Source organism: Tamandua tetradactyla, chromosome 26 (genome assembly GCF_023851605.1).
Source record: "Tamandua tetradactyla isolate mTamTet1 chromosome 26, mTamTet1.pri, whole genome shotgun sequence".
Classification (NCBI taxonomy): Eukaryota; Metazoa; Chordata; class Mammalia; order Pilosa; family Myrmecophagidae; genus Tamandua; species Tamandua tetradactyla.
The window spans coordinates 20,110,797-20,136,573 of NC_135352.1; the positions used below are offsets into that span (position 1 = coordinate 20,110,797).

The 25,777-nt window shown below is 41.3% G+C and overlaps 1 long non-coding RNA gene across 4 annotated transcripts in view; it reads left to right on the forward strand.

Moving 5' to 3' along the window:
• The window catches only part of LOC143669742 (uncharacterized), a 266,208-nt gene that overhangs the window by 12,627 nt on the left and 227,804 nt on the right, over positions 1-25,777 (forward strand). For all 4 annotated transcript variants that reach the window (XR_013169025.1, XR_013169027.1, XR_013169028.1 and 1 more), the window contains exon 2: positions 15,450-15,753. This is a non-coding gene — a long non-coding RNA (uncharacterized LOC143669742). The remainder of the gene's footprint in view (positions 1-15,449; positions 15,754-25,777) is intronic.

A 25,777-nucleotide genomic window follows, 5' to 3' on the forward strand; every position in this document is an offset into this window, starting at 1 on the left:
TGCTGGCTTCTCCTGGCTTCCTGTTTCATGACGCTCCCTGGGAAGCATTTTCCTTCTTCATCTCCAAAGGTCACTGGCTGGTGAACTTCTGTTTCTGGTGGCTATGTTATTTTGCTCTGCTCTCTCTGAATTGCTCCATTCTCCAAGATGTTTCCTCTTTAATAGGACTCCAGAAACTTATCAAGACCCATCCAAATGGGTAGAGACATGTCATCACCAAATCCAGCTTAGCAACCACTCTTGATTAAAATCACATCTCCAGGAAGAGGATCTGATTACAGTTTCAAACATACAGTATTGAATAGGGATTAGAAGAAACTGTTCCCTTTACAAAATGGAATTAGGATTAAAACATGGCTTTTCTAGGGTCCATACATCATTTGAAACCAGCACAACGTGTTTGGGGGCCCGTGTGCATGCGTGGGCTTGGGAGTTCTATCAGCCAATGTGCTGAGCCTAGGGTGAGGCTGTGCAGCACTATGGGTGAGGGGGCTGGGGTAGCCTAGGTATAGAGGTTAGTGCCTGCAACCTTTATGCACTGGCAACAGCTTGCAGGGAACAAGGAGGGGGAGGTAGTGCTCCAGAGGGGTACAGGAGAAGGAGAGGTGGGAGGTGTGGGGCAGATACGTGCCCTGGGGGCTGGTGGAGTGGGTTTGCCTAAAGCACAGGGAATGGGAATGGGTGACAGAGTTCAGGTACATGGGGTGTAGGGTGAGTTACCGGTACGGGGCTGTGCTGGTGAGGGTAACATGCCTGAGGAATGGGGCCTAGCTTTCTTCCTAGTGCTGTGTTCCTGTCCATGCACTCCCACAGGCTCTGCGACTCTGTGCCAGGCTCCAGCTTTCTGCCTCACAGTTCCTCAACCTCTAAACCAGGGTGCTGCTTGTGGTACAGAAGGCTCATCCACACTCCCAAATTGCCACCCCAGTCGTCCTCCTGTCCCTTCTCTATCTTTTCCATGGAGCAGGGCTAATCTCAAGCTTTTCTAGTCGGCCACCTTCCCGGAAGTCCTCAAAGTTTCCTCTTGTGAAGGACTCCAGTAAATTAATCAAGACCCACCTTGAATAGGTCGAATCACTTCTCTAATTAAAAGGGCGCTCCCACAATTGTGGATGCCTTATCTCCATGGAGATAATCTAATCAAGGTTCCAACCTGTAATATCGAATAAGGATTTAAATGAACAGCTGCCCTCTCAAGACTGGGTTAGGATTAAAACATGGGTTCTCTGGGGCACATCATAAACTGGCACACATGGTACATATCTTTTCCATCCTTTCACTTTCATCCTACTCATATCTTTGAATTTAAGGTGAGTCTTTTGCAGAGAGCATATAGTTGGTTCATGCTTTTTTCTCCATTCTCCCAATCTCTGCCTTTTGACTGGAGAGATTAATCCATTTGCATTTTAAGTCACTACTGATTATGTGGGGCTTCTGCTATTTTATTTATTAGCCTTTGTATATCTTAAACCCTTTTCCCCCTTAATGCTTCCATTAATGCCTACTATTTTATTTATTTGATTTTTTGTGTCATACCATATTGAATGACTTCTCTTTTATATCTGGATGCATTTTTTAATCTACTTTCCTTGTAGTTATGATGGGATTAAAATTTAATAACTTAAATACTTAATAATCATATTTGTTTTGATACCAACTTAGCATAAATAGCACATACATATACTTTTTCTATACCCCTGTGTCCTCACATTTTTCTCTCTTTTTGTACTTGTTGCTGCTTATATCTTTGTACATTGTAAACCCTAAGCCATAAACTGTAACATTAGTTTTTGCATTTGCCTTTTCATACTTGTAGGAAATATGAAATAGAGTTACATACCAAGAACACAGTACAGTAATACTGGTATTTATAATTACCCATATGTTTACCTTTATTGCAGGTCTTTATTTCTTTCTTCATGTCACTTTTAACTACTGTCTAGAATCCATTTCTTCCAGTATGAAGAACTCCCTTTAGCGTAGCTCTTAGGGCAGATTTAGTGGTGATGAACTCCCTCAGCTTTTCTTATTCATCTGGGAAGGTCTTAATTTCCCCATTTTTGAATGAAAGCCTTGCCAGATATAAAATTCTTGATTGGCAGTTGTTTTCTTTTAGCACTTGAAGTGTTTCAACCAACTGTCTTTTTGTCACCATGGTTTCTGATGAAAAATCAACACTCAATCTAATTGTGACTCCGCCCTTGTTCATAACACATTGCTTTTTCTCTTGCAGTTTTCAGACTCTTTCCTTGTCCTTTGCATTGAATATTGTGATTAATATATGGCAAGGTGTGCCAGTTTGAAAGGATTTATGTGCCCTAGAAAAGCTATGTTTTAGTCCTAATCGATCTTGTGGAAGCAATCATTTCTTCTAATCCCTATTCAGTACTATAGGTTAGAAGCTTGATGAGGTTATTGCCACAGAGATGTGACTCACCCAATTGTGAGTATTAACTTTTGAATAGAGGGAGATGTGACTCCACCCATTCCAGGTTGGTTTTGATTAGTTTACTGAAATCCTTTAAAGGAAGGAACATTTTGGAGAGTGAGAGCCACAAGAATGATGGGAGATCCACAAGAACAGCAGGAGATCCATGAGAATGATTGGAAAACTAGGAGAATCACACATAGTCCACCATCCAGTGACTTTGGAAGATGAAGAAAGAAAATGCCTCCCAGGGAGCTTCATGAAAGAAGGAGCCTGGAGAGAAAATAGCAGACATTGCCACATTTGCTATGCACCTTTCCAGCTGAGGGAGACAAACCCTCAACGTCCTGGCCTTTTTGAACCATGATATCATTCCCTGGATGTCTTAGATTGGACATTTCTATAGACATGCTTTAATTGGGATATTTTCATGACCTTAGAACTGTAAACCAGCAACGTATTAAATTCCCCTTTTTAAAAGCCATTCCATTTCTGTTTTTGTTGCATTGTGGCAGCTAGCAAACTAGAACAGAAGGTATATTTTTATTCATGTTAATCTTGTTTAGTGTTCTCTGGGCTTCTTGGATATACATGTTTATATCTTTTGCTAAGTTTGGAAAGTTACCTGTCATTATTTCTTTGAATATTACCTCTTCTGCCCCTTTATCTCCATTCTTCTCATTCTGGGCCTCCTACAGTGATGGAGTTCCAAAGGTGTCTAAGGCTATTTTGCTCTTTATAATTTTTTTTTCTTTCTGGTTTACAGCCAGACTCATTTCAAGTGTCTTGTATTCGAGTTCACCAATACTTTGTTCTGCCTGTTCCAATTTGCTCTTAAAACCGTCCTGTGCGTTTTTCATTTCAGTTTTTGTAGCCTTCATCTCCAGTAATTCTGTTTGTTTCCTGTTTTAAATTTCTGTCTCTTTACTGGGAGATTCTCATATTGCTCATTCATTGTTTTCCTTTGGTTCTTTTTTTTGCATTTTCTTCGTCTTCTTGAGCATTTTAAAGACCATTATTTTAAATGTGTGTTTGTCTACATTCTGGTCTTCTTCATTGGTGTTTTCTGGATTTTTATCCCCTTTCTTTGGACAGGATATCATTTCTTGCTTCTTTGATTATCTTATACTCTTTTGTTGTATGCTGTACACTTTAATATTTGAAAATATTAACTCTGGAATTTATTCCCTGAAATGTCTATTTCTTGGCTTTGTAATCAGCTGCTGATTAAGACAGAGATTTTCTTGAACTTCAGCCCTCCTACCAGGAAGGCCTGCCCAAGTCAAATGCAGTGTACATAGTCTTCCTTGTCTTTCTTGGTCTGTGTCTTGTCCAGGTCCTTTGCTTCTTAGTTGGTTTTGGAGTTATCCTGTTTAAAGGAGTTTAGTTGTCCCCTCTGTTTCCCAGGAGACAGACTTCTCCCTCCCAAGTGTTTGAAGCTAGCATGCCTTTGCCCCAGACTGTCTACTTCTATAGTTTCTTACACTCCTTTCAGTTTCTCAAGCTGCTTTTCTCTGGAGGGCAAAGTCTGGGAGGCAGAGCCTGCTGGAGAGATTTTTCCCCAGTTCAGTTTTTCCTAGCCAGAAAAGGGCCAGGAACCCATGAAGGGGACACAGACAGGCTCCAGAGTACCCTAGAGAGGAGATCAGGAAGGGTACCAGGAACTTCTTCCACAGCTCCCCAAAGCTGAGCATTTTTTGCCTTCCCTTCAAATAACTGCCCTGATATCCCTGAGGAAGCATAATGTCTTTAAATCCTCACTACTGCTGCCCAGGTTGAAACAATTGACATCCTCAGAATTTGACCACCAGTGATCTGAAGTTGCTTATCAAAAGCCTTATTAGTGATTGACGATACCCACCCCTGGTTGGAGAAGAGAATTTTTACATCCCTTTCTGTCACCAGTGAACTAGCTAGAGGCTGGGACCCCATACTGGTCTACCATAGGAGTAGGGAATGGGTCCTGGTTACTGCTGTGAGAAGAGAAGGTTGCAACTTACTGTTCTTCATCATAATTTATCAGCCTCTTTCTCCTGCTCTTCCCTGGGTGCTGTACAGTATTCTGGCCCCAGAGTTCAAAATAGTTTTTTCAGACAGTCCATATTTGTTTAATAATTGTTCTGGTTGAATGAGTGGGTCCTGGGTTTCCTTACTCTGCCATCCTCTAAAATATTAATCAATACTTTCAAATATTTCCACAGTCTTCACTATGGAGTATCTGTGTGTTCATTTACGTCAGTGACTTCTCATTGTCTTTTGATAATTTGTTAGTGTGTCAAATGGTCTCTGAAGTTAAACATGCTCAAAGATATCTTGTCATTTTTTTCTTATCCAAGCATCTTCCCTGCACAGTTATTAGTCAAAATAAGTTCATAGAGTTTCTGTACTTGATAGGTGAAAATGTAGTGTCAGGATTTTCTTGCTTTCTTTTAGCCAAGCTCTAGTAGTTTTCAGTTTGTTGCTACAACAAATGACAAACCTAGTGCTTTAAAGCAACACAGATTTATTTATCTTATAGTTTTATAGTTCAGAAGTCTGACATAGGTTTCACCTGACTAAAATCACGGTATCAGCAGGGTTCTAGGGCAAAATGCATTCCTTGCCTTTTTGAATTCCTAGAGGCTGCCTGCATTCTTGACTCATGGCTTTCTTTCTCCATCATCAAAGCCTGCATTGTCAGATTGGGTCCTTCTCACATTGCATAACTTCTTCTTCTGCTTCCCTCTTCCATTTTAAAGACCTTCTGAGTACATTGGGCCCACATGAATAATCCAGGACACTCATCCTAATTTAAGGTCATCTGAATAGGAATATTAATTCCACTTGCAATCTTAATTCCCCTTTGTCATGTAGCATAATATTCTTAATTTCTGGTGATTAGAGGTGTATGTTTTTGGTAAACCATTATTCTGCCTAACACAGAGCTATCTATCTAACTTTTGGTCAAACCATCCACCATTCCTCTGAATCATTTTTAGTTTCTGAGTTAGCTCAATAGACACAAACCCTTCCTTCAGTAAGATTTCCCAGTCCCTAGTTTGGATAGGTATTCTTCTTTTGTCCTCCTATGCCTTTGGTGCCCTTTATTACTCCATATGTCATATATATTTAAACCAGTGCTATGTTTCCTCCTACCTGTAAAATTATTCTTTTTAAAACTTTTTTTATCAGACTCTTTCAGAAAGCTCTTCTTGTACCTTATTTCAGTAACTCCATAGCTCAGATAATCATTCTTTCTCTCTTCTTTCTCCATTTCCATTACTCTTGGCCCTTGGATACTATAAATGCAGATAGTTACTTTAGTATCCCTGACAACTGACTTCATGTGTACTTATTTCTACTGATGTTGGCTTAATCTATTGGTTTTTAAGGTTTTTCAGGAAAAAAAGATTGTTATTCCATAATAGTGTATGACATATAGTAGTTACTTGTTAAGCACCAAATTCAGAGATGTGGTCAACATTGAACGAGATGGCATTTTTAGAACTGCAGTGAGTTATTTAGCAGACTTATAGAGTTCAGATAAGAGACAAAAAAACATGGTTCCTGAACTTAGAAAGAAATGGTCTCTGGCTTCTTTGAAGAATCTTTGCCTATATTGGTTGATAGCAAATAAATATGTAAGTACCTTTTCTGTACCCATTGTTCTCAGTCTTATTGATAAGCTACTATACCTCACATTTATTTTTAGTACATATTTTAAACAAATTGTTATATAGATATGGCCCCCGAAAAACACCTTAAGGTTGTCCTTGCCTCCTTAGGTCCATCCAAGTCTTTCTACTTCATTGCTCAAATTATATTTGATTCCATAAAGTCTTTATTTTACTTTAACCATACAACTTTTGCCAACTCTAAGAATTTTATTGGTCTGAATCCTTTAGTTTGGGGCACCCATCCCAATCTTCATTGGGGGAGCAGAGGGGCAATGATATAGGGCAGAAAATTTTGTCTTTTTTCACTCTAGGAAGCCAATACCTCTCCTTGATTCAGGACTACTGATCTTGAAATTTACCCATCCCTAGAGATTATATGCATAACTAGATTGCTGTGGCTCTATTCCTCCCACCCCCCTCAGGAACAGATTTTCCTGATATAGAATTAAAGAGCTAACTAAATGATATGATCAGTTGAGTTAATTCAAAGTTATCCCATAACTCAAAGTAGCTTCTCACCGGTTTGTTACAAATTTTATGAGTCTGTTCTCGGTGGTTAATTTAAAATGATAATAAATTATATAGGTAAATTAGTTGAGGACATGCTCACTACTTGCCATAACAAATAAGCCCCGATATCAGTAGTTGGGCCCAATAAATGTTTATTTCCCACTCAGATAAGAGTTCCTAAATCCCATGTTACTTGTTAGTAGCTCTCCTATCAGTTCTATCAGTAGAACCCCAGTTGGCAGAATTAAGAGCTTTCCTTACATTAATATTTGAACTTTCAGAACAGCCTTATGTTGTAGTTCTAATTAGATTACTTTTATGAAAATGAAAATTGGTATTTAGAGTTTAAGTGGCTTGTACAGTATCACATAGTATAAAGTAGTGGAGCTAAGACTAAAATCCATGTTAGTTTTACTTCAAAGCCTTGTACTGTAACCAAGAAGTTAGGATTTTAGGGATGATTATGGTTACTGATTATGATTCTGTGGATATTTGTTTTTACTTTCTGGTGTATTAGTGGAGACAGGGAAATCTCTGAACTGTAATCCACTTGCCTTAATCTCTGATAATAATTATAAAACCTTTATCTTGTGCCCTTATGATTGTGAAAACCTTGCAACTAATGTTCACTTCTACACATTTTATCTGGTTTTTCAACTTTAGAGTCTTATGATCACTAAACTCAGTCCCTAATGTTTATTAATGAAGGAACCTGGGTCAGCCCAGAACTAACTCACCCCAAGTACAAAGTTATCTTGATAACCAAAGCTGGATCTAACCAAAATGGGTCTGCCTGACATGCCTGATCTAGTGACCTAAATCTCATTATAATGCTAAAAATTATGCCCATCATTTTATTAAGGCTTCCATTTTCTTACATATATTCTGTGACTAAGCATGTCATCAGTCTGTGCATGCTCAGTAATTAGATCTCTAATTGACATCATCTGGAGCCATTGTGCTCGTTATCCTAAAATCTGTCCATCTTTTAAATACTATAAAACTGTCGGAATTACTGCATTCAGAAAGACAGAATTTTGAGCCAATAGGCCGTCTGATCTGCTTTGTGCCTAGCCATAAGTTCTTTCTCTCTTTGAAACATTCATGTCTCAAGAATTGGTCATTTGAGTGCAGTGAAAACTTACCACCTTCGTCTGATAACAGTATCTCTTCTGCTGATATTGTGAAGATAGAAGCTATTAAATATAAATTTAATTGATCATTCTATATTTTTGTTTGTGAAATCTGACAACCCTACTAATAACAGATCACTGACTATACCTCATTTTGATGATTAGTAAATTGTTTTCTCTCACCTTTACAATTTAGTCTGATGATCTGATTTAACCATCATTTGTTATCATTTATTTTTTATTTCACTTGGTATACAGAATTTTCTGGATGTTGCTGCCACAGGATTAACATTTTTGAGCCCTTTAGCTGAATGCTTGAGCTTGGCTGTTTCAAGGAGAAAGCACATAATTTACAATGTGCTCTGCACAGATATTGCATTTTTAATCGCAGATGTATTTATTGAAGGCAACAGAAGTATTAAATGTGTTCTCATGGGTCAGTAATTGCAAATTGAGGAAGGCTTCCCTTAATCCTCACTTCTTACACTATTTTAATTTTTTCTGTTTTTCAACTGTCTCTTCCCTATTTTGAATGTTAAGTCCCTCACCAGCTCTCCTTTTCGTCTAATCCTCCTAAGATTCCCCTCAAGTTGAGCCAACAATTGGAGATTCTCTCTGAGCGCTACATTCTTAGGTAAATTTGCCCCAATTTACCTAATGTATTGACCTTTTTAACTTTCTGATTTCTGCAAAGTGGCCTACAGTCAAAGGAATTAAGTTCTCTACAAATGCAAAATGATGACTATAAGTACTTACAATGTTATTGCTGCTTCTCAGTAGAGGAAATGATTACGAAGTCTTTTGGCTAAAGTGGAATAGGAGAACCCACAAAAGAAAAGTATATATGTTAAACCTCTTCATGACAGGGTTGCTTTTAAACTGAACCCAGGCCATCTTGCAAAAGAGTTCATTGGAATAAATACATCTTTCATAAATGTTGTCTCTATTCCCTCTTTCTATTTCCATACTCTCCTCTCAGCCTCCGTTAATACTACTTGTCTCAAACTACTGTTGCCATGTCAACAAAAATTTAATAGGTCTTTAAATCCAAAGAGCATTTTTTTCTTCTTATATTTGAATATTCTGCAGTAGTTGACAATGTTTTCATTTCTCCCTTTGGAAACCATCACTCTACTTTGTTTCTTTGAAAAAATATACCCCTGAATATAATAAACCTCCCCTTTTTTCTCAGTTTCCTTGGGAGGTTCCCATTCCTCTGTCAGTTTCTTAAGCATCTAGAAAGAGGGGGTAAGGGAAAGAAAATGCAGTTCAAAAGGGACAAGATTATTTATAGGATGGAAAGTGATGGACTGGGTCCAAAGAAGGAGAAAGGGAAGAATACAAATGCAAATAAGAGAGCTAATAGAATAATAAAAATTATAGCACTGTCACTGAGTTCATTCACTCTGATGAAAATCAGATCTGGTCCTGGTGCCTGGGTTACCTGTTTGTATCAGATGTCATCTGGGTGACTTAAGCCTAAGATCACCAGTATTAATTAATTATGCAGGCCTGATTCTAGGTTTTAGGAGAGCTGTCTCATCAGCTTAGGAGAGCTGTCTCATCAGCTGCCATCTACTTCTCATCCTTGGTAATTTTAAGCTTTAGGCCCCTAGTAGGAATAGGTTTCCAGGCAGGGCCAAGACCTTTCTTTAAATGAGAAGTATGAATCTAAGAATCAATACCTTTAAGTTTAGCTGCATATTGGTTAGTTAAAAGCACCTGACAGGGTCCTTTCCCATGAGGTTGGAGTGCATCTTTACAGAGGTGTCCTATCCAATTTACAAGTTGCCAGGCTGAAGGTTGTAGTTTTATGTATCTTTACTTGCCAGGAACACACTGTAAAAGGATTGTTCTACCAAGATTTCATTTATCTTTAAGGTTTTGATTAGTTCCTGATAATAGGATAGCATGTTTCCTTGTATGAGGTTAGGATCATATATTTGTAAAGAAGGATTTTATGAAGCTTAACAGTAGCTAATTTTTCCTGCTTAATTTAGCTATTTACATATATTTTAGCTTCTGGATGATAGAAATATCCAACAAAAGCATTTGTGTCATTTTGTAGTCACTGCTATGCATTTGGTGTGAGTTAAGAATTGTAAAGAAAAGAGTTATGGGCCCCATCAGGCTAAAGATAAACAACCTGACCAGGGGCGGTTATCTGCGGTTATCTACTGCTTCTTGCATGAAGCAACTCCCATGACTCATGCTCAAGAAATGCTTGTTGTAAAACTGTTCATTATCTGCTCCTTGCAAAACAGCACCTGTGACCCATGCTTGACCCTCACCCCCCTCATCCTACCCCTTAAAAGCTTTTCCAAACCCAGGCTCGGGGCTCTCTGTTCCTGCGCGTTCAGTGAGCCCCACGCATGTGTGGAAAATAAACCCCTTGTGTGTTGCATGAGAGAACGTCTCTTAGAGTCCTCCTTTGCGTGGCAAACTCTCAAATTCTTACATTTGGAGGTCCCACCGAGATTGGCCCTTCGTAGGGGAGGCTCCAACAGCCCTCTCTCTGAGTAAGTGAGGCCTTTTTTTTTTTTTTTCCTTCTCTGAGGTGCGATTGCTTAGCCTGTCAGACTGGCAGTGACTGTCGGAGAGTCGCGTGAGCACTACCCGACTGCAGCCGACAGACGTGTCCAGGGGTTGCAGGTCACTCTCCCGAGGGACGCCTCGGGATTAGGGGACCTCCGAGGACGCCTGGAGGCTTCCTGCAGGGCCGACTCTGATTCTGTTTCCCTTCTGACGGGGGGAGACTTGATCACGGTCATCAGGCCAGTCGAAACTGTGTCTCTGAAACTGTGTAAACGTGGTGTGCCGGCTCTGTGTGTGTCTGTCTGTATTTGTGTGTTGAGAATTGTTTTTGTTTTATCAAAGATGGGTCAGGGAACGTCGACTCCACTTTCTCTGACCTTAAGACACTGGTCTGAGGTCAGGGAAAGAGGTCAGAATCTATCTCTTATTGTAAAGAAAGGCAAATGGCAGACCTTCTGCTCGGCCGAGTGGCCCCTTTTAACGTGGAACGGCCTCGTGAAGGAGCTTTTCATCTACCCTTGATTCGGGCCGTCAAGTCAGTCATCTTCCGCCCTGACCCGTATGGCCACCCGGACCAGCAGCCCTACATCATGGTTTGGCAGGACCTGTGTGAAAACCCACCTACATGGGTAAAGCCGTTTCTTACTCCTCTTGGTCAACATGACTCTCCCTCTGTACTCCCAATCAAGGTGCCGGGTCCTTCTCAAGCTCCGAAACTCTATCCTTCCTTACCTCCTGCAGTCCTACTGGAATCCCAATCGGATCTACTCCTCTTCGACGCAGGTCCTTCTTCCCCTCCTCCCTATCCTTCAGCTCCAGTACAGGACCCCCCTTCTCTTAGCTCACCGTCTCCATCCTCTAGCTCTCTCTCTCCGCCCTCTTCCATTCCCTCTCTGCAGGTTCACCAACAGACGATCCCAGATGAACCAGGACCGGCACATAGTACACGAAGCAGACGAGCACAAAGCCCATCTGATGTGGCGGTCACTTTCCCCCTCAGACCGTACGGGCCTCCAGTGGATGATGGACATGGGGGAGAAATGCCCACTTTGCAATACTGGCCCTTTTCCTTCTCTGACTTATATAACTGGAAAAATAATAACCCTCCTTTTTCCGAGGCTCCCACTAGGCTGACTGGATTGGTGGAGTCCCTTATGTTCTCTCACCAGCCCACTTGGGATGATTGTCAACAACTCCTGGGGACTCTCTTCACCACAGAAGAGCGAGATCGGATCCACCTGGTAGCCAGGAAGCAAGTTCCTGGACAAGACGGGAGACCCACCCAACTCCAGCATGTCATCGACGATCGGTTCCCACTGCACCACCCTAATTGGGACCCGAACACTTCTGAAGGTAGGGAGCATCTGTCCATCTATCGCCAGACTCTAGTAGCGGGTCTCCGAGCAGCCGCACGCCGGCCCACCAATTTGGTCAAGGTAAGAGAGGTTGTTCAGGGAGCGGACGAATCGCCCTCAGTCTTTTTAGAAAAATTATTGGAAGCATACCGCAGGTATACTCCCTTTGACCCTCAATCGGAGGATCAAAGAGCCTCAGTGGCCATGGCCTTTATCGGCCAATCAGCTCCAGACATTAGACGCAAGCTGCAGCACTTAGACGGGTTGCAGGACCTAGTCTTGCGAGATTTAGTCAAAGAAGCTGAAAAAGTGTTTTATAAGAGAGAAACAGAGGAGGGAAAAGAACAAAGGAGAGAGAAAGAGAGAGAGGAAAAAGAGTTGGTAAGAGAGAAAAAGAGAATGAAAGAGTTAACAAAGATCCTGGCCACAGTAGTTGAGAGAAACACTGAAGGTAGAGGATGAGCTAGAGAAAATCCCTCGGGTCGGCATTATCGTACCCCCCTTAGTCCAGACCAATGTGCCTACTGCAAAGAAACTGGGCACTGGGCCAAAAACTGTCCGAAAAAACGGAGGGGGACTAGGCCCCCAAATTGGCCACGACCGGCCGCGTTGGCTCTAGAAAGTGAAGACTAGGGGAGTCAGGGCTCGGCACCTGTCCCCGAGCTCAGGGTAAAATTTAATGTGGAGGGGGTACCGATTAATTTTGAGGTTGACATGGGAGCAGTAGTGTCGGCCCTCCAAGAACCTATAGGCCCGCTCTCTACAAAAAGGTCCTTAGTGCGGGGAGCAAATGGCAGTCGCTACCGCGCCTGGACTACCAAAAGAACCATGGACCTGGGGAAGGGGAAGGTTCAACACTCCTTCCTAGTTATCCCTGAGTGCCCTGCCCCGCTTATGGGAAGAGACTTGTTAACTAAACTAAGGGCAAGAATCACCTTCAATCCTAAGGGGCCAAAGGTGGAATTTTTAAACCCGCTAGTAAGCCAACCTGTAATAACTGCCCTCACCTTGCCAGTTGAGGAAGAATATCAGCTGTACGCAAAACCAGAACAGCTCCAAAGTTCTATTCCTCAGGACTTGCTTGAAGAATTCCCTAATTCCTGGGCAGAAATTGCCGGGTTAGGGTTGGCAGTCAATCAGCCCCTGGTAGTAGTGACCCTAAAGCCCACCGCCTCTCCAATTCGAGTAAAACAATACTACTTAAGCAAGTAAGCTCGGGAAGGAATCAAGCCCCATATAGAGAAATTCCTTGGCTTGGGAGTACTAAAGCCCTGCCAATCAGCCTGGAATACTCCCTTATTGCTGGTCAAAAAGCCAGGAACTAGAGACTATAGACCAGTGCAAGACTTACAGGAAGTAAATAGCAGAGTGCAGGACATACATCCTACTGTGCCAAATCCCTATAACCTGCTCAGCACTCTCCATCCTGAAAAGACTTGGTATACTATGCTTGACCTAAAAGATGCTTTCTTCTGCCTGCCCTTGCATAAGGATAGTCAACCCTTGTTTGCTTTCGAGTGGATCGATCCTGAGACAGGATCCTCGAGCCAACTGACTTGGGCACGCTTGCCCCAGGGGTTCAAAAACTCCCCCACCGTTTTTGATGAAGCTCTTCATAGAGACTTAAGCTCCTTCAGAATTCGGCATCCCAGAGTCACCTTGCTACAATATGTGGACGACTTACTATTGGCAGCAGACACTAAGGAGGACTGTGAGTATGGAACCCGAAAACTGTTGAGTGAGCTAGCCGCGCTGGGGTACCGACCCTCGGCCAAAAAGGCCCAAATCTGTAAAAGGGAAGTAATCTTCCTGGGACATACTCTTAAGAATGGAAAGCGATGGCTCACTGAGGCTAGAAAGAAAACTGTGACACAGATACCCCCACCCACGACCCGAAAGCAGCTACGAGAGTTCTTAGGAACAGCGGGATTCTGCCAGTTGTGGATCCCAGGGTTCGCAGCCCTTGCTGCCCCATTATACCCCTTGCTCAAAGGGAGCGCTGACTTTCAGTGGGGAATAGAACAGCAGGAAGCCTTCGACAGCATTAAGAAGGCGCTCCTATCAGCTCCAGCTTTAACCCTCCCAGACGTGAATAAACCTTTCACGTTCTACATAGAGGAAAGGAGAGGCGTGGCTAGAGGGGTACTAACACAGGCCTTAGGCCCCTGGAAGAAACCGGTGGCCTATCTGTCCATGCGATTAGACTCAGTTGCCAGCGGATGGCCACGCTGTCTCAAGGCCATCGCGGCAGCTGCCCTCCTGGCAAAAGACGCAGACAAACTCACTCTAGGACAGAAGCTGACCATAATAGCCCCTCATGCCCTGGAAAGCATAATCCACCAACCTCCAGATAGATGGATGTCAAATGCCAGAATTACCCACTATCAGAGCATCCTCCTAGACAAAGACAGGGTGACTTTTGGGGCCCCATCAGCCCTAAACCCGGCTACCCTGCTCCCGGACGAGACCGAGGGACCTGTGCTGCACACTTGCCAAGAGATATTGGGTGAAGAGACCGGAATCCGCAGAGACTTAAAAGACCAACCATTACCTAACTCGGAGATAACCTGGTTTTCGGACGGAAGCATTTTCTCCAACACGGTAAGAGGCGAGCGGGAGCGGCGGTAGTCAGTGGAACAAAAGTTATTTGGTCTTCCAGCCTCCCGGAGGGAACATCTGCCCAAAAAGCTGAACTAATTGCCCTCACAAAAGCTCTAGAAATGGCAAGAGAAAAACGAGCGACTATCTATACCGATAGCCGTTACGCCTTTGCTACTGCCCACGTACATGGGGCAATTTACCAACAAAGGGGGCTATTAACCTCAGCTGGTAAAGAAATCAAACACAAAGAGGAAATTCTTAAACTCCTGGTGGCAGTCATGCTTCCTAAAGAACTAGCCATTGTCCACTGTGCTAGCCACCAAAGAGGCTCGGACCCAGTAACCATGGGTAATAAGCGAACAGATGAAGAAGCAAAAGTGGTAGCATTAAGGGACCCTATAAACTTGGTCCTAGTAACCAAAGAAAACCAGCAATCCCCTGAGACACTATCTGAGGTTACACCCCAAGGAGAGTCGGAAGCCCTAGCTTACATATAGCAGGTCCACCAGCTCACTCACCTGGGGACAGGGAAACTACAGCAGCTCCTGCAAGACCAGAGGGAATTGTACCCTCTGGCAGCCTCAAAAAGAAAAGAACTGGCAGATCGCGTAGCCAGAGAATGTTGGGCGTGTCAAATTGTAAACGCCTACCCCACCAAAGCCCTTAATGGAAAAAGACTAAGGGGAACTCGACCTGGGCAGTTCTGGAAAGTCGACTTTACTGAAATTAAACCTGCAAAATATGGACTTAAATACTTACTAGTTTTTATAGACACCTTTTCAGGATGGGTTGAAGCCTACCCAACTAAGAGAGAAATGGCCCGGGTCGTAGTCAAGAAGATTATGGAAGAAATTTTTCCCCAGTTCAGTCTACCAAAGGTAATAGGGTCAGATAACGGACCCACATTTGTAGCCCAGGTAAGTCAGGGTGTGGCCAGGATATTGGGGATTGACTGGAAATTGCATTGCGCATACAGACCCGAAAGCTCAGGACAGGTAGAAAGAATGAACAGGACAATTAAAGAGACCCTAACCAAATTAGCTATAGAGACTGGCTTGAAGGATTGGACCATGCTCCTGCCTTATGCCCTGTTCAGGGCCAGAAATACCCCCTCTGCTCTCATGTGTAATCTAACCCCTTATGAAATCTTGTATGGAGCACCACCTCCAGTCAAGGACATGTCCTCCATTCTAGAAGTTAATAGTTCTCTTCATATCCCCTTGCTTGACAGGCTGTGAGCCTTAGAAAGAGCCCAGCGGTTCCTGTGGTGGCAGCTCTCCACCTCTTACCAGCCAGGGGACAACAGAACTCCGCATCAATATCAGGTGGGAGACTTCGTCTACGTCCGCCGCCACCAGGTATAGACTCTTGAACCCTGCTGGAAAGGACTGTATCAGGTACTCTTGACCACCCCCACCGCAGTCAAGGTCGATGGCATCGCATCCTGGATCCATGCATCTCACCTCAAACCTGCGCCTTCGCCCTCTGATTCCCAGTGGAAACTGGAAAAGACTGACAATCCTCTCAAGTTGCAGGTTCATAGAGCTACTACTCCTTCTCCTCCTTCCCCCAGGGGAACCCAGTTCTAACCCGCATAAGCCTTGGAAATGGACAATATCCAGATGGGACGATGGAAAGACTATAAAAACTTGGGAGGGAGCGGGGGAACCTTCCTTTCTAGTAGCCCCTTGTGATCTCACCACTCTGGGGAACGGGCCCTGTTGTGACCTGACCCCCATTTACCTATGTCCTGCATCCAATCAGGGTAAAAGTTATTGTAACAGCCCGAGACAGTATTATTGTGCCTACTGGGGCTGTGAAACCTTAGCTACAGAATGGACAACCGCAGGCGACCCCTTTCTCAAAATAGGATTTCAGCAATCCTGCTCTAACCATAACAGTGTTTTTAATCGTGTTTGTGGGTCTGCTCAATGGCTCCCAAGTACAGATCCTAGAGCAAATTACTCAAATAACCCCTGTACTAAAATCTGGCTTAACATCACTAATCCCTCAGATGATAGTTGGATAACTGGAAAGACCTGGGGAGCCAGATTATATGAAACCGGCTCAGATAGGGGGAGGCTAATACTAATTAAAAAGGAAGAAATTCCCCAAAAAGCTATCAGGATAGGCCCCAATCCTGTTCTAACTATAAAAAATCCAGGGCCTCGTGCAAAACCTACGCCCCCACAAAGGCATGATAATGCCTCCCATAACCTCAACAGTTCTCCAATTCCCACTTCTCCACCCCTTTTGACCCTCCACAATCCAGGAACTCTTGGTGACCGATTATACAACCTAATTCTAGGAGCCTTTTCTGCCCTCAATCACTCCCGAGCTAGTCTCACCCAGTCATGCTGGCTTTGCCTGTCGGCTTCGCCACCCTATTATGAAGGAATAGCTATAAATGAATCATATACAATCCTCCCCTCCGGCACGTCTTGCGACTGGGACAGCGACCATAAACTCACCTTGTCTGAGGTTACGGGACAAGGAACTTGTATAGGTAACCCTCCTCCCCACGTTAAAATCTTATGTGCCACCATTAACCAAACCCAAGATAATGATAAATTCCTTCAACCTCCCCCAGGTTTAAAGTGGGCATGTAACACTGGAATTACCCCTTGTGTATCTACAAAGGTTTTTAACAACTCTGTCAATTATTGTGTATTAGTTTCTATATACCCCCGAATTCTCTATCATTCAGGGACAGAATTAGAAACTATACTATTAAGCCAAACCAGATACAAAAGGGAACCAATCTCAATAACCCTGGCAGTTCTTATGGGGGTAACTGTCGCTGCCGGTGTAGGCACAGGGACTACCGCCATAATACATAGCAACCAACAAACCAGTCAATTACAGGCCGCAATAGATGAAGACTTAAAAGAAATAGAAAGATCTGTCACGGCCCTTCAGAACTCTCTAACCTCCCTTTCAGAAGTAGTTCTGCAAAATAGGCGAGGACTTGACTTACTTTTCCTTAAAGAGGGGGGACTATGTGCAGCTTTAAAAGAACAGTGTTGCTTCTATGCGGATCACTCTGGTGTTGTTAAAGAATCCATGACAAAACTCAGAGAGCGCCTTCGCGAAAGACAAAAGGAACGGGAGGCGCAACAAGGATGGTTTGAATCTTGGTTCACTAAGTCCCCCTGGTTAACAACACTATTATCTGCTCTCGCTGGACCTTTAATTGTGTTACTTTTAATAATAACTATAGGACCATGTATTCTGAATAGAATTATACAGTTTTTACAAAGGCAGATTGGAAATGTCAAGTTAATGCTCATCAGACAACAGTACTCAGTATTAAATAACCCAGAAAATCTCTAAGATTAGAGATATATACAAAAAGGAGTGGGGAATGTAAAGAAGGATTTTATAAAGCTTAACAGTAGCTAATTTTTCCTGCTTAATTTAGCTATTTACATATATTTTAGCTTCTGGATGATAGAAATATCCAGCAAAAGCATTTGTGTCATTTTGTAGTCACTGCTATGCATTTAGTGTGAGTTAAGAATTGTAAAGAAAAGAGTTATGGGCCCCATCAGGCTAAAGATAAACAACCTGACCAGGGGCGGTTATCTGCGGTTATCTACTGCTTCTTGCATGAAGCAACTCCCATGACTCATGCACAAGAAATGCTTGTTGTAAAACTGTTCATTATCTGCTCCTTGCAAAACAGCACCTGTGACCCATGCTTGACCCTCACCCCCCTCATCCTACCCCTTAAAAGCTTTCCCAAACCCAGGCTAGGGGTTCTCTGTTCCTGCGCATTCAGTGAGCCCCACGCATGTGTGGAAAATAAACCCCTTGTGTGTTGCATGAGAGAACGTCTCTTGGAGTCCTCCTTTGCGTGGCAAACTCTCGAATTCTTACATATTAAAGAGTTTATTTTCATAGGTCTCCCTGTTAAAACTTTAAATGTGGCTTACTTTATTTTCCAAATCCATGAATTTAGCTAATGAGTTTTAATTATACCATTGGTTCTTTCTATTAAGCCTGAGAATTAGGGGTGATAGGCACAATGAAAATGCTGCAAAAAAGATAAATTTTGTGATTTTTAAAAATAGTTTGTTCAGTAAAATGAGATTCTGGGTCACTGTGAAGTTCTGAGGGAATTCTCCAATTTGGAATTATTTTTTCTAATAATACCTTGATGACAGTAGCTGCAGTAACTTATCTACAAGGAAAGGCTTCAACCCAGTGATAGAATATAAAGTCATTATTAAAACACATTTTTAAGCACCTCCTCCTTTGGGGAATGCTCACGTTCCTCCCCCTTTGAGCATATAATTTTCCTATGCATTAAAGTTTTGAGCTTTACCCACTGAAAAACCAACACGTTTTTACTCTTGGGATGGGGTAATTGAATCAAGTCCAATTGTCAAATTTCAAAAGTTCCAGTAAGGGAAAATGTCCTTGAGAATTATGGAAAGGCTTTTCTGATTATGCTTGGGACAAATTAAATAGTTGTAGTACTTTTTTTTTAATCTCCATATTCCTTTTTTTTAAATGTTTTTTTATTACGAAATACAACATATATACAAAGAAAAGAAAGAAAAAGCAATACTTTTCAAGGTACACTTCAATAAGTCGTTACAGAACCAACCTCAGATTTTGTTATGGGTTACCATTCCACTGTTTTCAGATTTTACCTTTTAGCTGCCCCAAAACACTGAAGGCTAAAAGAAATATCAGTGTAGTGATTGAGCAGTCATACTTGCTTGTTAAATCTGTTTTGTCTCCTCCTTCTCTTCTGATCCTTCTCCTATTCTATAGAAATCTTTAAGCAATGCCTGTTCTGACTTTTTCATTTTGAGAAGGTGTACTGACATTAAAGGATAGGGGGATGTAATTAGTTGATATTTTTGGAGAGGCTGGTCCCTCTGGGTTTCAGGATTTATCTGGCCTAGGATCAGTCTGGAAATGATATGTTTCAGGAAAGCAAACTTAATGCATGAAACTTCTATAGAGTCAGTTCAAGCGCTAGTTGTTCTTAAGAGTTAACCAGGAAAATAGATGGTCACTCTTATTTTAAAACTTCAACTTCCGTGTGAGATTAAAGGGAGAAATGTTTATTTGGTTCTAAATTTATATTTTGACTAGTGCATTTCCTAATTTAACTTGTATGGTCAGTTTAATTGAACTCCATCAGTACATGGAATCTTGAATAGGACATTAGATTTTGTTGGTTTGTCCAGGTTAGTGTGATGCCCTGATAAATCCCAGAGTGATTTGAACAGTGAATAAAGAAGTAGTTGCAAAGTCCCCTTGGGGAAAAGGGGCAAAAATTCAACTTCCCTGTTTGGAGAATTCCTGATATTCTCACAAACAGTGGGGACAACCAAATCAATAGACTGAGCCCTCAATATTGGGGTTTGCCCCTATGAAACTTATCCTTCCAAAGGATAGGCTAAACCTACTTAAAATTAGAACTGAGAGTCACCTCCAGAGAACCTCTTTTGTTGCTCAGATGTGGTCTCTCTCTCTCTCTAAGCTGACATGGCAAGCGAACTCACTACCCACCCCCCTTTATGTGAGACATGAGCATACCCAAGGGTATGCTCCTTCCTGGCAACATGGGATAGAAATCTTGGGATAAGCTAGAACTTGGCATCAAGGGATTGAGAAAACCTTCTAAACCAAAAAAGTGGAAGAGAGAAATGAGACGAAATGTCAATGGCTGAGAGATTTCAAACAGAGTCAAGAGGTTATCCTGGAGGTTATTCTTACACATTGTATAGATATCCCCTTTTTAGCTTATGGTGTATTGGAGAGGCTAGAGGGAAATACCTGAAATTGTAGATCTGTGTTCCAGTAGCCTTGTTTCTTGAAATGATTATATGATGATATAGCTTTTACAGTGTGAAAGTTTGATTGTGAAAACCTTGTTGTGATGTTACTTTTATCTAGGATATGGACAGATGGGTAAAAAAAATAAGGATAAAAATAAACAAATAATAGGGGAACAAAGGTTAAAATAAATTGAGTAGATTTCAATACTACTGGTCAATGAGAGGGAAGGATAAGAGGTATGAGTTTTTTTCTTTTTTCTTTCACTAGAGAAATGCAGATGTTCAAAAAAAAGATCATGCTGATGAATACACAACTATGTGATAATATTTTGAACCATTGATTGTACAATATCTTGAGAATTTTTGTATTTTGTTTGTGTATGTTTACCATGGAAAATAACACTATCTAACTGAAGCTTGCATAAGTGTAGCCTTCAGAATAGCCTCTTGGCTCATATTTGATTTCTCTTAGCTACTGATGCCTTATTTATTACACTTCTTTCCCCCTTTTGGTAAGGAAGGTGTTGTCTATCCCATGGTGCCAGGGCCAGACTCATCCCTGGGAGTCATGTCCCACATTGTCAGGGAGACTTTTACCCCTGAATGTCATGTCCCATGAAGAGGTGTGACGGTAATGATTTTCCTTGCAGAGTTGGACTTAGACAAAGAGGCCACATCCGAGCAACAAAGAGGTTTCCTCAAACCCTTAGGCCTTGGTTATAGGTAGTTTTAGCTTCTCCACTACAAAAATAAGTCTTATAAGGGCAAGCCTCAAAATCGAGGTCTTGGCCTATTTTCTTAGGAGTCCCCAGTGGTTGAGAGGGTACCCGGGGTTTCCCAGATGGGAAAGTTTAATGGTTCCATTTTTTTTTTTTCCCTTCAGACCCTTAAGGGGTACTAGCAGTACTTTTTGATTATCAGCGCACCATGATCTGAGATGTATCCTGCCGTTACATTAAGCTATACAGAATTACAAAACCTCATTCCCGTTCTGGACTCTAGGAGCTTAGGTTGTTTAAGTGAGCTATTCAGACAGGTTGATTTAGATTGTGTATTACAGAAAATTTAGGTTCTAAATTTAATAAACCTCTTTTCCTTTGGTCTCATACAGTAGATGAAGGTCTAGAGTATATACACTATCACCTTTTACCCTGTATTGTGATTTACCTTAGTCCCAGCCAGGTGGCATTGTTTTTATCTCTAATTGAAGCCTAATCTCTTTTTTGTTTACTTTAACTGTTATTATATATAGCTATGCTAGCATTCAAGGCTGCAGCACTTTTATTTTTGTGTCATGGGTGTCACAGAGTTACTCAAAGTTCCAGGAAAATACCATTTGATACACATATAGTCCAGTGTCGCAGAATCTAGAAATATGCATAGAACTTCCGACTAAGTAGGGCTGCTGGAAGAGCTTACAACCTAGGCCCCAATTTTCTTATAAGTATTTTTAGAAAGAGACCTTAGCATATTTGTTCTTTTGTTTCTGGCTTATTTTGTACAACACATTGCCCCCAAGGTTTATTCAGTTTGTTGGGTGCCTCTCAACACCCTTCTTTTTTGTAGCCACACCATATCCCATCATATAAATGTATCACAGTTTACCATTCTGCTTCTCAGTCATTTTACCCTGTAGTACATTTTTTTATAATATTTTAGGCATTAATTTTCAGAAATATTGGTTTCACCATTTTACCATTTTATCAGTATTTCAAGTGAGACATATTATGAATAATTTCTGAAAAAATTGTCTGGAGGCAGGTAGGGAGGACTTGTTTGCCATTAGGGTTAAACCATGATTTAATTGCAGGTGTATAAAAAGCAGACAGCATTTTTCTGTGTTTAATCTCTGAGAAGGAGTATTTTTTGAGGAGTAATTAATTTTTTTTCCCAATAGAGTTGTTTGGTTCAAAAGTCATTATAAAAATAGAAATAGGATTAGAATTTTTCACTGCCCTTTTTGCAGCTGAAATTGCCACGCAGTTGCCAGTGCTTTCCTGGATATTTGGTCCCAAAATGGCCATAATGTAATTATATCAAAGCCTTTGGTAACAGTATAGTATCTACCTATTCCTTAACATAAGAGCTATTTTTTATTTTTCTTCCAATGAAGGTTAAAAAAAACCCATTTGTTTCCATAACATCTCCCAAATCATGAAAAACCCCAAAGACATACTGACTATCAGTGTGGATATTTGTGGATATTTGCTGTTTTTCCTTCTGCAAGTTTGCAGGCTCTTGAGAGAACAAAAAGTTCAGTTTACTGGATTAGGTAAGGTATTTGCTTCTGTGATCTCATGGTTAGGGATAATAACATATCCATCAAGATAGATTCCTAACTTATCTTTAATGTGGGAACATCTGTATACCAGATATCATCTATATTTTTAGTTGTGTTTTCTTGTAAATCTGTTTGAAGGTTTAATAACTAGTCAGTTAAAGCTATGTAATTGTGAGTTTTGTCAAAAAATAGTAGCAAGTTATGGTTGTGACAATGAACAAAGGAGCAGTGGGAGGGGAAAGTAAGAATTTTGTAAGAAGTTAATCTGTTGGTAGGGAGGGCTTCAACAGAATGAGAGATGTAAATGGTTACTTTATGTTATTAATTATATCCCATAATTCTTCAATTGATTCTAAAAATTTTGCCATTGTGTCATGTGGATTTTATGCAGGAGGAAGTCTCTAGTCTATGGTGCCCAGTTTCTCACTATAATATCCTAGAGGTCTATTTTGATCTTTAAGCTTTTGTATAAGGAAACCTAGGCATTTCCTTCTTGTTCATGGACAAGGAGAAAAAATAGTAATTTGTAATTAGGGTATCCTGCGTGGAAGTGCTAAGCAAACTGTCCCTATTTCCTTAATGGAATTTTGTCTAGTTTCATCCCAAATAATGGGTTCAATTTGTTTAGCTTTAAACAAGACAGATAAAGGTTGAGCCATCAAAGAAAAACCAGGAATCCAATATCTACACTGCATGTAAGACCTAAAAATCCTCTTAATTGGCAGCACTTGGCTTTTGGGAAGAAGGAAAATTCCAGTGCTTTGGATTTGGCCAAGATGTAGGAGGAGGCCCTGATAGCAGGGATAGGTGGGACAGAAAGAATGCAGCTAAGTGAGTTGGAATAGAATCTAAAAGAGGGTAGTGTTTAAATTTTATTTCTTTGAATGAAAGACCAGGAATATGTGTGAAACTTAATTCCTTATCCTGGTCTGTTGAATCTGATTCTAAGAGTTCCAAATTAATTTCCTCCTATTGGAAGAAAGATATATATGCCGGGAGTAATCCAAGGAAATATTTTCCCAGAAGGTGAATTGGGATAGAGGGGACTAATGAAAATAGATGAGTGCCTTTTAAATATCCTAATTAAAAGGAAATTGGAGGAATTAAAGACTGACATGGGTTTGTTGGAGACTCCCACCATTTGAATTATTTCTGCACTTCGGAGAGGAGGATTTAATGAGGGTGATGGGATTTAAGACACAGAAGGTGACCCTCATGTATATTAGCACCCATTTGTCCTCATTTCCAATTGTTTCCAATTATCAGACCTGTTTCACCCAACGATGTGATATGGACAATTGGAAATGCCTCTTCTGTTTCCCAGGGCTGCTCCAAAGCAGTCAGATTGAAAGGCACTTTATTTTCTTAGAAGGAAAAGAGAATTAGGGGGTTTGTGCTGTTTTGGGGAATTGTTGGGCAGTTTCTTTCCAATGTTCTGGTTATTTATAGTAATTACAAGTACCAAAGTCCCCTGGGGCCTAAAGGGTTTCTTGGAACTTACTTAGCTGCTGTTTTTGCTTGATGGGATTTTTTTCTCAGCTTTTAAAAAAGGTGCAATCTAATTGATCTGTAAGATTTAACTAAATCCTTAGGTTCCATGGTGATTCACTTTAGTTGTTTATGTTGGTGTTTAGTTCTTCTGAAAGGCCTTTAACAAAAGGAGAATTTTTTTCTAATCAGTAATTTGGGGAAAAACTTCAGGTATGTCCTTATGACCCTATGAAGTTGCTTAGTTAGCTTAAATGCTTCAGTTTTGTCAGTAGCTCTTCATTTTGAAAAATCATTTAAGGGATTTTTTTTTTCAATTAACTTTGTCTATCCTAATTTTGGCACGTCTTTCACTAGCAGTGATGTAAATTAACTGGTAAAGGTCTGAGTATCTAGGCTTATAAATCTGAATGATAAGATTGAATACTTTGGCAAAACCCACTGGGTCTTCAGTAAGATTTGGGAAATCTTATCACCGTAGAAGGTGGGGAGAGGGTTTCGCTGAGCTAGGACATAGAGGAGGAAGACAGGAGGGGTTTAATGAAGGGTTAGAACAGAGTCAGGATTTCCAGATAATTTTTCAAGCTCAATGATGCACCTAGGTAAATCTTGGTTAGTCTTTGTTAATTTAGTATTTGTTTCTTAAAGCGAGGCAGTTTTAGAGTTGGTTATACATTTGGAGCTTCCAGGTACCAATTAAAAGAAGTATTTCATTCAGGTTGCTTAGTTGTGGAGCCCCTGTTTTCTGGTTGAGTGTGCAAATATACCAATTTAGGCATATCAGAAAATCCCGTGTGGCCATTATAATTCTAGATTTTTCTGTTGCACCAGGTCCAGAGGGATAAGATTTTACATGAGGCAGGACCAAACTTTTGTACATGAAGCCAGGTGGGGTGCATCATTAGGTTTCTCAGATTGATTGATTCCTTTAGTTAGTTTTGATTGTGAGTAATCCTAAAACCTAAGCCTGAGGAAAACTGACTGGGTTTTGGGCACGTGTGATGTTTTACGGTGTGGCTTTCATGGGATACTTTACCTGGCAGACAGCCTACGCTTTGGTTATCCAGCCTGAGCTAGGTGTCCCAAGTTGCCTGGAAACTGTCTTGAGGGTGGCCGGCGACCTTGTGTCAATCTGTCTGCTCCATGACCACTTTAACCTTTGATGGGAGTCTTGTTCTTCGGAAGCCAGGGCTTCTCAGCAAAAGGTGACAGGTGTTCTAATAATGTTTAAATGCCCTTCCTGTGTCCACCAAAATAATTATATGATTGCTCACAGCCAGAACAGAGGTCAAATAGATTGACAGGGAGATGTCCCTCTACTGAAGAGAACTTATTACCAAAGTGGAAATATAAAGTCACACGTGAATACTTAGCAGACAAGAAAATGTTCCTTTTGTACCCACAAGGGCAAACACAAGGGACTTCTGCCACAAATCCAGGCCAGAAAGGAACTGTTTCCAGCCCAAATCTAATGAACAGAAGTTCACAAAATGAGCTGCTGGTTCCAGTCCAAACTAAAAGTACAAAAGTTGTCCTTTACCACGAGACCCCCAGAGAAAGGCTAGAAACTCAACCAAGAAGAGGGAGGTTCAGAGCTGGGAGACTCAGTGGGCTGTCAGGGAGACAGTTCTGTGCTTGAATCCATGAAGTCTCCAGAGTCCATCCAGTGTTCACTTTGGATCTGGTTTCTGACACCGTGTAATGTCAACTGAGAAATAAACTAAGCCACAAGGCAATAAAAGCATTCATTTGTGTCTCAGAATTGCAGTTCTGGAAGCACAAATTCAGGTAGCAACCTAAATGGTGTCCCCTCTTGCTATTTCCAGGCAAGTGTTTTTAAGGGAGAAAAGGTAACACAAGTTGTTTGTGGTTGGTGGATATTTGGGATAATCTTATTGTCCTTCAGGTTAGATAGTTAACTGAGTTCTTTATCCTGTGGTTTGTTTATGGTGTCTGATATCCTTAGGGTTTTGAGGAACATTGCTGCTTGAG